Here is a 13,533-nt window from a genome sequence, read left to right as displayed (position 1 = left end):
GATCCAATTTACAGAAAGATCCATTATCCAGAAAACCCTAGGGCCTGAATATTCCGGATAACAGGTCCCATGTCTGTATCTAAAAAGAATTCAAATCTGATGTGTTAAATTAAAGATTTGCCATTGGACATGGCAAAATTGTTAAACTTTTGTTTCATGTTGAAATACACTGACTTTTGGATTTAGATGCATGAAAACAAGAAATTCTCTGACTTTATCTGATTATTATTATTATTATTATGTAGGGACTTTGAGATTTGGGTATATTTTACTCAGGCACTTCCCCTATGTAATTGGGCACCTAAGGGTCAGTATACTCAGGTAGTTATGTCACTTTTCCTGGGTCCATAGTAGTTAAAGGGTTTGTCCACAAGGTGGCAGTAGTTAAGGTATAAAGGGGTTTAGCCCCATGTGTTCAGGGTCTTTCCTGGGACCTTACCTCACTGTGAGGTCCAGGCTTGCCACTGGAAAAGATATATAGAGTTATATAGTGATATTAAGTTTTTGTCATAGTTGTTGTAGGAGCAATAGAGAGGCTCAGGGTATGTAGTGAGCAGTTTCCGCTCCAACAAGGAGAAGTAGTAGGGTTAGGACCCCGTGGTGAGCTCAGGGACTCAGTGGGTGAGGTGAGGACCAGTGAAGGTGCCAAGACCCAAGATTCCAAGCTGATTATTCCTGGGCAGGAAGCTTTACTCTCTGGGAGGATTGTGATAACCTAACTGTGCTAATTCACTTGAAAAGAAAGGATCCTGTTACTTTTATTCTGTGGACATCTAAGTGCCTGTGAATTACTTAATTGCAACTGTTAATAAAAAAAATAAAGTTATTTTGCTGCAAGAATCACCTATCCTTTGCTGCACTGAACTACACCAGGTACAGGGAGTTGCCCAGGTACATGTGGGTTTCGGCAGAAGACAAGCAGTTGTAGCCTGGTCACACATAACAATAATACACAGCTAAAGCACACTCAAGGGTGGGCTACAATTATTATAGGACAGGGTATCCGATTTTGTAGTATCCTTAAAAATCTTGTGTTGTTGCAGCAGTTGCATGGCAAGATTTTGTTGGACGGATACATCTATCAGCAAAGAGTCACCCACATAGTCCTGCTTTAAGTCCACTGCATGTGTTGGGGATGGGTTTATAAGCAACACATATTATCCTGTTAGAATCCAAAGTCCTCCTTGTTCAAGTGTGTAGAACATGGAATAAAGCACAGCTCAATGTAATATCACCGTTCAATACTTTGCTGCATATGCAAAATAAGTAACATTGCCCTTGGTATAACAGTTGATATGCGACATTAAGTGGATGAATCAGATCTTGACTGCTTGACCCCGGCCTCTTTGTTTTTGATATAAACATCTTTAAATGACGTACGTATGACCCGAAAGGTCACAGTAAGGTAAAGGGCACTCAAATGATTGTTTTGTGGTCACCCCTTCTTCTTGCACAATGCTCTTCATTCCTGCATGCATCAGAGACATTAATTGGCACTCAGTGGGTAGAAGACTCGCTTGCTGTCTATTCTATTGAACTGACTAATAGCTGGCTGCAGAGCTACAAGGGCTTGCTTAGCAGAATGCTTCTGAGAGCAATTTTTTTTTGTCTTTTTATTTTTCTTTTCTCTGACCACCACCACTTCAGTTGCTCCTGCAGCTGAAAACAGGATGCGAGATGGGACTGAGCATCAATTTATCCATAGAGCAAAGTGCTCTTAGGATCTTTTCAGCCTAAGCAAGTGATTGTTTTGTAAAAGCTGGGCTTTGCCCCCTTCTTTATTCAGCCTTTCTTTTCCTTTGTTTCTGTAGCCCTTATCATCTGCTGCTCCTGGGATGGGTTCCATGCAGGGATCTTATGCTGACAGTGTGTACGTGTGCCTTAATGTCACTGAGATGACTTCATGTCACACAATAGGGAATTGACCCCTTGCCTACCAGAGAGAAGTTGGTGTTTCTGAAATCCTAGAGGCTGATATTCAGCATACCATTATTAACCAAGGCTGACTATTTACTGCTCCCGCTAGTATGGAAGTGCTAATTCATGGGAACGGGGAATACCTCATTACAGTTGTGTTGTCCAAAATTCTCAGGACCTGGGGTCTTTGGGATCCAAATTTCTGTAATTTGTATTTTCATAGCTAGTCTACTCGAAAACATGTAAATGTGACCCCAGTAAATATGAGGTCACATTTACGTGAATATATATATATATATATATATATATATATATATATGTATCTATCCATGTTAGAGGCAGTGAGTGCTTTGAAAGGCTTATATGTTGCCTTAATATGGAAATTGTAACATAAACATTAAATAGACTCAATGGGCTGGTTTTGATTGCAATAAGGATTAATTACCGGTATATGTTAGTTGGGATCAAGTTCAAGGTAAATTTTTAATTATTACAGAGGAAAAAGAATATCATTTAAAAAAAAATGGATTATTTGGATAAAATGGATTCTATGGGAGACGGCCTTACCATAATTCGGAGCTTTCTGGATAATGGGTTTCCGGATAACAGATCCCCTACCCGTATTCTATACTTAATAAGATTCTAACTAGATACAAAGTACTGATATACAATCGGTATGTATTCCTATATAGGAACCCCAATGACATGTGCCTAGGGAGGCAGTTCTAGAGAGGCGGCATTCAGATGCCTCATAGAAAATGAAATGCTTTCCAGAATAATAAAACATTCTCCCCAGCCCGCCACTGGATATTTGTAGCTAAGTCCGATGATGGAGCTGAGGTTAAGGTGTGTTACCCTATTGTTCTGGCAATCGCAACTGGACTTTAAAATAGCCCCGATTACAATTCATAATCAGGTTTTAAAATAAATTTCTGTATAGATCTCGTTTCCAGTTCTTGTATTCCTTGAGCATGAAAATATTCCAAAAATGTTCCAGATTTGCAGATCTCTTATTTTTTTATGAGCAAAATACATCCCCTTACATAATAAGGGCATTTAAGTTTATGGTAGGCAAACAATTGACTTCATTGAGTGGTGGAACACATCCCTGCTAGCAATTCTATTTTTTTTTTTTTTTAAAGATAGAATTTTTTATTTTATTTAAAACTACATATGTCAAGTCGGCAATATTGTCAAAGGCACTTACACAGAGCAGGAAATAAGTCATTACATGAGCTTGTAGTTTACATCCAGCATTTCAGAATAAGCTTTCAACATTGTAAAACACTCTTTTCCTTGACCATGGTGGGCTAGCTAGTAGTATAAGGAGGGCTATTTAAGGGATCCAGTGGTTGGAGGACCTTTGGGAGTATAATCACACCAAATGTATCAGCTGATCCCCTACTCTCTCATATGTAGGTTTGCAAAGGGGTGCCACAGTATTTACCATCTGGAGCCAGGCTTTAATGGAGGGGGGGATGAGCCCACGCAGTAGGTGGCAACTGTTTTTATCTTTGGCATTGAATAAAATATGTGATAGCGCAGCTTTGAATACGCTCATGGTATCACAGCATCTAGGACCCCAAAGAGACAAGTGATGGGTGATAATATTCTAGGGAATTCTAGGTTGTTGGCCAGAAAAATCAATTATCTGGGTTCAAAAGAAGTGAACTATGGGACATGCCCAAATCAAATGGTAAAAGTCAGTACTCAATACCCTGCATCTAGTACATTTGCTATCACAAGAGTGTCCCATTTGTTTAAGTCTGACAGCGGTTATATAGAGATGATATATAGGTTTTGTAGTGCACTAGGTTGTCTCTAGAGGAGACTAAGCAGTTGTTTGCATGATCCGTCGCTTCATCCCACTCATCTTGTGCAAGTTCAGGGATTTTGGTGACCCACCTTTCATATACTGAGTGGAATGGTTTAGGCCCATGTAGTAAGAATTTCTGGTAAAGTCTATGCAATAGTTTGGCAGAAGAAAGGGGCATGCAGCATATTCTCTATTGTAAGTGAAACCAGTTGGGGCAACAGTGCAGAAAATTGTGCATGAAACGCATGTCTCAATTGGAGGAGTTTGTAGAAGGGGAGGGTTGGCAGTTGGCATTTTTGTTGTAGTTGAGGGTAAGTCGAGAAGGTAGACACTTCCATCCCCCAGGTATTTGATCTTGTGACGAGGCCAAAAGATAAAATCTATGAAGTGTCTAAAATGATGTAAATAAGAATTGCCCCAAGGTGGAAGATCAGGGGACAGCAACGGAGGAGGATGGCCTAATCATTTCATTTCTCAACAGTTTTTATTGGCATTTATGAACATAAACCTCCAGGACAACATTGTACAGTGTTGAGCCTAATAATTTCAAGGAGGATTTCCATGCCTTAGAGACAATTCTATTTTACTAATATTAGAAATATTTATCCTCCTAATATTATCCATTATTTATATAGTCCCTGTATAGCTGGCCATAGATGTTGAGAATTTTAAAAGATCTGATCCTCATCGTGAGACCACGATTTTCTCGGAACGATCGTATGAATTGACCATCAACTAAAAAGACCAATTTGGCAGGAAAACAAAGGGGAGCTGCCTGCTTGGCCCTGCAAACATAGATAGATTGTACTGGGACCGACAAAGATTTTTTGACCTGGCCGATCAATTTCCTGAGAGATGTGGGCCGAAAAATCGTAAGATGTACGATCGTTCGAATCCCACTAACCGCACGATAATTTCGAAGGATTGGTCGGACTGTTCTAAAATCTGTAGTTCGGCAAGAAGAATCGTTGCGTCTATGGGGAGCTTTACTTTACGAAGATTATACATCATTCACATCAGATCCTGCCCCAGTGAAGCTTATAATCTAAGGTCCCTATCACATTCACACACACTACGGCCAATTATATCAGGAACCAATTTACCTGACTCACTCACGGGGTGTAGGTACAAACGCCTTGCAGATAGTGCCCTGGCTGGAATCAACGTAGACAGCGATACTACTGCACCCCTGACCTGTGACACTATAGCACTGCCAGGTAGGTAGTGGTCAGGAACACATCATTTTGACTTGCTCAGTACTACCACCTAATATTGCCATGTATCTGGCATAGGCAGAGCCGTTCCCATTCAAATGAATCAGTAGTGCCTGTTGGCTGACTTATTCATCAGGATCACTACTTTGCTCTATTATAGCACCCTGGCAATCACAAATGCTTGCACCCCATGACCTTTAATACTCTAGAAACAGCCATATAACGTTAAATAACCTGAAAGCTGACGAGCAGTCATTTTATGAATAGATGCAACAAGTTTATACTAAAAACAAGGTCAAGTTACCTTAAGCCATCTCATTTTATTTAAGTCTGAATGAAGCAATAAACAGCTGCAGGGATTAGTATCTAAGATAGCCTGTGGTATCACTTTGGGGTAACTGTCTGCTTCTGCTGCCCTTATACCATAATGCCCAACAGAACAACAGAGCTGTGCTTGTTGATAAGAAAAAAATGAAAATGCAGGTACAGTATCATTAATTCTTGGCATAAACTTTTTTTCTAAACCCACTATTTTTCTTGCCAAAATCATGAAGTTGCTTCTGTTTGTTTGGAGGAAGCCCATGAGCCAAAGCTTATGCACATTGGTAGCAATATACACCCTGATCCATTCCCTCAATGATTGTTCAGGGGTGTGCCCCTTATTTATGATGGGGAACCTTTGTTGTCAAGGGAATCTCTGTTGACATGAACAGATGGGTACAAGTGAGCTGATGCATATTTGCATATTACTGATGTGTGGATTGACAAAAAGCCCACCCCAACCCGACCTGGAAATCCTCCTCTATTTCTAGACCTGCACCCACCCCAGCTCTGACATCACAAAGGGGTGGGTCTCTATAAACAGAGGCTGCCAGAGGCGGAAATGGGCCATAGTAAGGTTGTGGGCAGGGAGGGAGGAAGGAAGAGCTTGGCCCAAACTCACCCATGAACCTCAAATCCCAATTTACCAGTTTTGGGCTAACTTACACATCACTATGTGTATTTAAAATTTACCAATCATATCTATAAATATGGATTTAAGTTAGTATTGAATAGAACAACTGGGCAGCATCCGATAGCAACAAACATGCGGGAAGAATAATGAAGACAAACGTTACAAGGAGTGGATACTTGCACCTGGGAAGTAACCTGTAAAAACTAGTTAGTGATGGTTAGCCAGCTGCAGGAAGAATAGGTTCCATGGGCTACTGTAAATAAGCCCTCTTAGCTAATACAGAGGAACACTTAGGAAACATTCACAATGGATTCCAAATTTCATGCCAATAAATAAATAGGAATTATGACAGCAAGGTAGACCTTTTCAAGCTTTGTACCTACGTAAACCAACATATTCCTAAAGACCACTAACGGTCTTCAGAATTTAGTAACCCTCTTTCTCAAGGCACCAAATTAAAGGGGAACTATTGCGAAAATGAAATTTAATATAAGCTTCATCATACTGAAATGAGAAACTGTAAATACAATCAATTAAATATTCTGCATAGTTTCTGAAATAATCAAGTTTATGTTCACTATTCCTCTCTCAGCATCTGTTTCTTTTCATTCTGTGTTCTTGCAGCAGTTGGGTGTCAGACAGTCATTGATAGTTAGAGCCAATATGTCTTATAAGGGGGCTTCCTTTCCTAGCAGATGAATTAGAGTTCACTCAAATAACTGATTCCAGTACAAACAAAATCTAGCAAAATAGCTGCCTTTTGCACAAATCCTGCATGTAGAGAGACATGATTTCTGGATATTTTAATAGAGTGAGCTCTAATACATATTTTAGGTAACAGGAGCCCCCCCTATAAGACATATTGGATCTAACTGTCAATGAATATCTGACACCCAACTGCTGCATGAAGACAGAATGAAGAGAAACAGATGCTGAGAGAGGGATAGTGAAGATAAACTTGATTATTTCAGAAACAATACAACACGTATTGATTATATTTAGGTATAGTGAAACATATCACTGGGGGATCCTGGTGACGCATTTTTAAGGATTGATTGTATGTTAAGAATCTCTGATGTGTAGCTAAACGCACTGTAATGTTAGTGTAGAACCACTTCCCAAGCTTGCAGCTCAGAAAACCCTCCACTGCACTGATAAACTACAAGTAGACAGAAATCAAACTGGTCAGCCAGTAGGCCAGCCTCTAACCCAGCTGCTCTTTAAAATCCAGTGGAGAGTCTCCACCCTATAGGCTATTGCAAGAAAATGGCAGAGAAACTTGCTTACCTTCCAAAATTTCCTACAGTTTTTCAATATGTTAAAACCTCCCAATGAACATGACATCAGTGCCTTCAGGTACAGAGCATGGATTATTCTCTTGCATGATTTTTAGTTTAGATTTCAGTTTTTGTTCTGCGCTGCACTTTCTCCATATGAAGGATTTAATCCAGGAGCTAATTTATCAGGCTATTTGCTTGAAGTATCCCTGCTACATGCTTAGCTCCCTTGAATATCAAGCCCCTATTTTAAGTGCCTTCCTCTGAACCTTAAAATCAGCCCTTCTTAAATTTAGTATATTTAATTGTCTTCATCAGATAAGAAAGCAAGCATAATATCTCCACTTTTCCCAATTTTGCCCAGGCATCCTGCTAAATTTTGTGCCCATTAGAGGCCTCTGCTGCAGAACTGCATGACAGAAACTGATCAGGATAACATTATATTACATCTCTAATTCACACTAATAATGGCACTTAGCAATCATATGCAACTTGATTGTCAAGGATACAATTACCCAATTTCAGTCCTGACAGAACTGCACCATACAGTATCACAGACACTTCTTTTGCCTTCTGAACACATGAACTGTACAACAGTGAGTCTGTAATGTGTCACATTATAATGTAACATGTATTGCATTTCTACATACATGACCCCGATCCCTTGGCAGATAATTCATCAGATGCATTTGTAAAAGGGAAACGTAAGAAATGAGATAATGATGGAAAACCGGAGGGTATCAAAGAGCCAAAGACCTTCTTTTCAAAGAAAACATTATATAACATTATATATATATATATATATATATATATATATATATATATATTTTTTTTATTTTTTATTTATTTATTTATTTATTTTTTAACCATTTTAACTTTCATCTTAAAACAAAATCCTGATGTTGAAAGGTTTCTATGACTATCTTTGTTTTTACATATTATCGGGGCACAAGCAATAAAAAATAACATTGCGAGTGTTTAGACCAGAAGTTAAGGGAAAAAGTGATTAACTAAAAACTTTTTGTTAGACTCTGCTTAACTCACATGGATGCATCATCTTCTTTTGTCCCAAAAGCATTACTCCTAAAATGCTATCTATCTCAGTGGATCCCATTGTTTGCAGCACTGTAGTCCTCCGAGCTGCTAATTGTTGAGATGCTGAGATAAAACGCTAAGAGAACAAAACCTCTGCAGTTTTTGGATGCATTCTGTTCCTTTTAAAAAAAGTGTGATTAAACAAGTAAATGATCTGAAGCTGTTGTGGGTTGGAGAGTGGAGGGATGACTTTTAGGGTTAGAGCACATGCTCAGATTCAGGAAGATTAGTCGCCCAAAGACAAATCTCCTCTTCTTTGGGGCAACTAATTTGGAAAACGAAGCGTTCTGAGTGCCACCCGCCTCTGATTTACATTCTACCGGGCGGGAGGCAGTTCGGGGAGATTAGTCGCCCCGGAGAAGTGGAGATTTGTCGCCGGGCAACTAATCTCCCCGAATCTGAGCGTGTGTCCCTGACCCTAGAAGCCACTTTTTTCCACCTTGCACTTTAACTTTTAGAGAACAAGCAGAGCAATTGAAGTGTGGCCCCTGAGGTACACTCAAGTAGACATGTAGGAATCAGCTGGAGCACCCCAGTATCCATTGTGGTTAGCCCTTCTCTTGGCTCTTTGCATCAGATGCTTGCCTACCTACACACAGACATATTTCACACTAGCATCATGGGATCTCTAAACACCACATAGTTGAACATGAGGCGAACAAGATACTACCAAAGCTTTAATGTTTTTTTTATAAATAAAAAAAAACACTAACATCATCTTTACCCTGTTTTGAATTTGGACAAATGTGTATTTTCCAAAAAATAATTGTGTGTGTGTGTAGGGGGGGAACTTACAAAACATAAACACAGGGAGAAAAAAATAACTATTTTTACAATGGCATCTCCTTATGCCACATAGTTTGGTAGTCCTATGCCTATAGGACATCAAACTGCTCAAAAGACACCTGGAGACATACAGGATATGTAAAAAAAACAACTAATTTTATATGCAATAAAAAGTGCTGGTTTTACTTGGGGGCTAAACATTTAGCTTTAAAAATAGCTCCTTTATTGGCGCTCCCTATAGATCTGCTATAGTCCCTGTCTGTGTTTCAAATGATGGCTGGGCTGTTATAATGGTCACTGCCAGAAGCACAGTAGGAGTGGGATAGCCAATCAGAGCCCTGCAGTCACACAAGCAAAAAACAGGCTTCAGTTCCCTATCAGGTCAGCCTAGCTGCTGATTGGTTCCTATTCAACAGTGCAGTGTGCTGAGTACTGCCGGCTCCCCTGCACAGCCAGAGAATTTAGAAGGCAGGAAGAGGAACAGATGGGCAGGGCTTGCAGAGTTTTTGGGTGAATTTTTCCCATAAATCAGGCTGAAACATATCTTCTAGCACATTGCTTCTATAGTTAGAGAAGTATAATGCACTGGCAGATACTTGTTTTTACACAATATGTCAGCTTTAATAGTTGAGATGTTTTTGATTAGAGTTTTGATAAGGACATGTGGGAAATAATCCATGCTCTTCCCAGCATCTTAACGGAATATTCATAAAATTGTATTTTAAAAAAAAAAAAGGATACAATTCAGTCAAAGTGTTGTTTTCGTAGAAACTGAAATGTCAGCAAATTAACATGAACAAGCAGCGTCGGACTGGGGGGGCCCAGGGCCCACCGGGGCTGATGACTTGGGGCCCCCCCACCACAGATGCAAAGCACCCTCTGTCCATCCTTTCTGAGCCTCAACCCAGCCCACCCCCACACCTTCTCGTTATGTCAGCTGTGCTGGGGGCCAGCGAGGGAGGAAGGTACATTTCCAGGTCCCTACATACCACAGTTAGATAATCTTATGCATAGTTTGGCATCAAATAGTTCAGTAGACCCCTGGCATGTGTCCTCTTAGAGCTCCTGAACATTCTGCATATAATGTCATCCTTAGCCACTAATAACCCCTCATGATTTATGTGTTTAATAACACTTCACAATATTTAGGATCAGCACAAATTTCTCTCTTGCTCCTGTTAACATTGTGAGTTTACAAACAATTTTACGGTAACGTTTACTTATGGTGACCCAATAAAAAGTCTAAACTGGCTGGTCCTGTTGCGCTCGATGATGAAATAGTTTTGTCACAAACTGAATACCGACACTTCCCTACAAGTGGTATATTGCTACATATAATCCTCTGTTTGATCCTATGTTTTTTATATCTATGGCCTCTTCCATAATGCAGATTACTTGTTTACATCAACCTTATAAATATCATCGCCGTGATTGTTTTCTACTTGTGGGCGTTTATTCTATTCACAGTTTAATATTATTTCTCGGTAGAGACCTGGGCAGATAACCCTCCAGCATCCCCCCGCATTACAGCTTCAGTATAAGGCAGATCTCTTTCAGGTACAGCATGTATTTCATTTTGTGTTAACGACATCAAAGGAAACTATTTTGTGCCCTATTTTATGGCCGGCAAAAGCACCTTCTGTGCAATTTAGGCCAATCTCACCTTCTCTCTGTAATCAGTGCAGAAGGTGCTATTAAGAGCTTAACTGGGTCACCACTGACAAATCAATCCGTTAATATCAAAGAATCAAGCAACTAGTCTCCAAAAGAACAGCTCCACGGTGCGTGAGCCTCTCTTATCAGCCTCTGATTTACTCTAACGAGGAAAGAGGGGAAGTTAGTGTTGCAGGAAAGACAAAACGATTGCAGGGTATATTAAACGTAAGTGACCTGAATTGAAACTCTGACTGCGAATACTTGTTCCACTCGCTAGTTCTCCCCTTTCCAGAATATTCTGACATCTTAATAAATGCATCACAACCATAGATTTTTTTTTTTCTTTATCGCTCATGACATGAGCCTGGTTTCAGACATTTTTTTTAAAAATCCAAAGTTTTAACTGCAGGAACAAATTTTTTTTCTTTTAAAATAAAAATATTTTAAAAATAGTACTGCCGGTATGGGACCCATTATCCAGAAATCCGTGATCCAGAAAGATCCGAGGCCATCCCCCATAGAGATAATAATTCACATTTTTTAAAACAATTTCCTTTTTCTCTGTAATAATAAAACAGTACCTTGTACTTGATCCCAACTAAGATATAATTAATCCTTATTGGAAGCAAAACATTTCTAGTGGTTATATTTATTGTTTATTTATTTTTTTTAGTAGATTTGAAATATGATGATCCAAATTAGACTTATCGTTATCCCTTATCTAGAAAACTCCAGTTCTTGAGCTTTCTGGATAACAGGACTCAGACCCGTACAATTAAAAATACAATTAACTTGGGAATTACATTTACTTTTCCACTTAAAGGGGTTGTTCACCTTTTAGTAGGATGTAGAGAGTGATATTCTGAGACAATTTGCAAATGCTTTTTTATTATTGTGTTTGAGTTATTTAGCTTTTTTTTATTAATCAGCTCTCCAGTTCTGGTTGCTAGGGTCCTGATTACCTAGCAATGATGCATTGCTTTGAATGAGAGACTGGAATATGAATAAGGGTTCTTACACACGGCCGTTTTTTCCTGCGCTCCCCTGCGTTGTGCGTTCTTCTGTTCAGCCGCAGGACAGCACAGGAGTAGATGCACTCAGTTATTGTGAAGCGGGCTGTACTCACACAGACGCATGTAAACACCAAATGCAGGTTGGGACGCAGCATGTTGCATTTCACCTGCGTTCATCACATACATGCGTCTGAGTATAGCCCCCTTCACAATAATTGAGTATGTATAATTGAGCGCAGGCAAAAATGGCGGTGTGTAAGAACCCTTAAGAGGTCCTGTATAGAACAATGAGTTTTAAAAAGTAGCAATAACTATAAATGTGTAGCCTTACAGAACATTTGTATTTTAGATGGGGGTCAGTGACCCCCATTTGAAAGCTGGAAAGAGTCAGAAGAAGAAGGCAAATAATTAAAAAAAAATGAAGGCCAATTGAAAAGTTGCTTACAATGAGCTATTCTATAACATACTTAGGGGGTTATTTATCAAAGTCCGAATTCATCTCAATATTTACTACAAACTCTGATTAAATCCAATCGTTTTTTTTACGCTTATTTATTAATTTTCCCAAAAATTAACTTTGCGGGAAAAAAAAATCTAATTTTCACAATTTATTCAGATGTTTTCATCAGATTTTCGCGATTTTTTTGTCATTTTCACCCGAAAACTTCGGGGTATTACACAAAACCCAGCGCACATCAAGAAATCATTGGGACCTCTCCCATTGACTTATATGCAACATCAACTGGTCGGAGATGCCGAATTTTCAGATTCAGACTTTTCCATCCTCAGGGTTTAATAAATTCCAAAAAATGCGTGATTTTTTTAAAAGTCTGATTTTATTTAAAAAAAAAATCACGAATTTTTTGTGATTTTTGCATTCGGAGTTTAGTAAATAACCCCCTACATGTTAACTTAAAGGGATACTATCATGGGGAAAAACATTTTTTTCAAAATGAATCAGTAAATAGTGCTGCTCCAGCAGAATTTTGCGCTGAAATCCATTTCTCAAAAGAGCAAACAGTTTTTTTTATATTCAATTTTGAAATCTCACATGGGGCTAGACATATTGTCAATTTCCCAGCTGCCCCTGGTCATGTGACTTGTGCTCTGATAAACTTCAATCACTCTTTACTGCTGTACTGCAAGTTGGAGTGATATCACCCCCCTCCCTTTTCCCCCCCAGCAGCCAAACAAAAGAACAATGGGAAGGTAACCAGATAGCAGCTCCCTAACACAAGATAACAGCTGCCTGGTAGATCTAAGAACAACACTCAATAGTAAAAACCCATGTCCCACTGAGATACATTCAGTTACATTGAGAAGGAAAAACAGCAGCCTGCCAGAAAGCATTTCTCTCCTAAAGTGCAGGCACAAGTCACATGACCAGGGGCAGCTGGGAAATTGACAAAATGTCTAGCCCCATGTCAGATTTCAAAATTGAATATAAAAAAATCTGTTTGCTCTTTTGAGAAATGGATTTCAGTGCAGAATTCTGCTGGAGTAGCACTATTAAATGATGCGTCTTGAAAAAAACATGTTTTCCGATGACAGGATCCCTTTAAAGGTGAACCACCCCTTTTAACAAAAACATTTGCCTTTCATTTGTATACTACCCCAATAAGTGAATTCAAGCACTATAAAATGTATTGCCAGTAAGACTGGGTTTCAGCAGTTATTACAGGGGGGTAAGAAGTAACTGGCAGAGTACAGACATATCTCACTGCTACTTTATTCTTTATTGAAGTATATACAAGGGTTGGCTATACTCACTCTAAACTGGCTACAATGCAGGCACTGTAAATTG

General features: G+C 39.2%; 1 protein-coding gene across 1 annotated transcript in view; it reads left to right on the top strand.

Annotated features, from left to right (window-relative positions):
- The window catches only part of mrps11.L (mitochondrial ribosomal protein S11 L homeolog), a 36,165-nt gene that overhangs the window by 22,049 nt on the left and 583 nt on the right, over nucleotides 1-13,533 (top strand). The window lies entirely within an intron of this gene.

Source organism: Xenopus laevis, chromosome 3L (assembly GCF_017654675.1).
Source record: "Xenopus laevis strain J_2021 chromosome 3L, Xenopus_laevis_v10.1, whole genome shotgun sequence".
Classification (NCBI taxonomy): Eukaryota; Metazoa; Chordata; class Amphibia; order Anura; family Pipidae; genus Xenopus; species Xenopus laevis.
The sequence above is the reverse complement of the archived record's forward strand: the minus strand, read 5'-3'. Positions and strand labels throughout refer to the sequence as shown.